The sequence below is a fragment of the Limulus polyphemus genome, unplaced genomic scaffold, assembly GCF_000517525.1.
Source record: "Limulus polyphemus unplaced genomic scaffold, Limulus_polyphemus-2.1.2 Scaffold412, whole genome shotgun sequence".
Lineage (NCBI taxonomy): Eukaryota > Metazoa > Arthropoda > Merostomata > Xiphosura > Limulidae > Limulus > Limulus polyphemus.
In genome coordinates, this window is record NW_013666022.1 from 346349 (window position 1) to 347275 (window position 927).

Sequence of the window (927 nt, forward strand, 5' to 3'; positions counted from 1 at the left end):
TTATAGAGGTTAAATGTTCTGGGAGAGGATGTCCTTTCTTTATGGTTGTATTTCTTGTCTTAACATTGACTAGCTCTACCTCCTGGCACACACCCAACAATGTCCCTTCCTTAAGTGTCTGCTCACATTTAGAGAAATTAGCCACTGTTATGGTTACTACTTGATGACCTGCCACAAGTGACCTTCCACTCTTCACGTCCGCTGGCCTGGATGGGTCTTCCACTGCCTCCACAAGCATCAGGCTTCATTGGGGATGTTCTTTTATTCTACCCCAAATTATCTTCTCTGACATTGTACTTGACTTAAGTGCTATGACATCAATAGATACAGCAACATTTACCGGAATTTGGCCTTTGTTGTTCCTAAACGTCATTTTACAAAGTTAACTACACACTTCCTTGGTAGTAAAGAGTCCAACCCTAATATGCATTGGTCTTCAATGTCAGCCAAGTATACTTTGTGCCCTTTATGCCCATGAGCTCAATAGTTACCCACACTAATCCCCACAATCTTGCATAATGACCTGTCACACCACAGAGTTTCTGGTACTCCTTTCTGATCTAGCACATTGATACTCACAAGAGTTTGCTGAGATGCAGAATCCATGACAAAGTTACACTTTTGGCCATCCAGCTTTCCTGGCATGTAGACACTATGTGTGCTTGCCATTTTACACTTAGCTGTTGGGATTTTCACTGTGGGGGTTGGTGAGCATCCCTCAACACCAACCACTACTGGTTACCCGAAACTGACTTATTGGTAGTATTCTTCTTACATTGGCTCCTCATATGTCCTTGCTCTCCACAGTTCCAAAAACCTTTCTGGGTAGCAGCCTTTCCTTTTCCTTCCCTGCTTTGAAGTTGCCGGCATTGAGCTCTCTTGTGTCCAGGTTTGTTACAGTGCCAGCAAAGTCCCTCAAACTTCTCT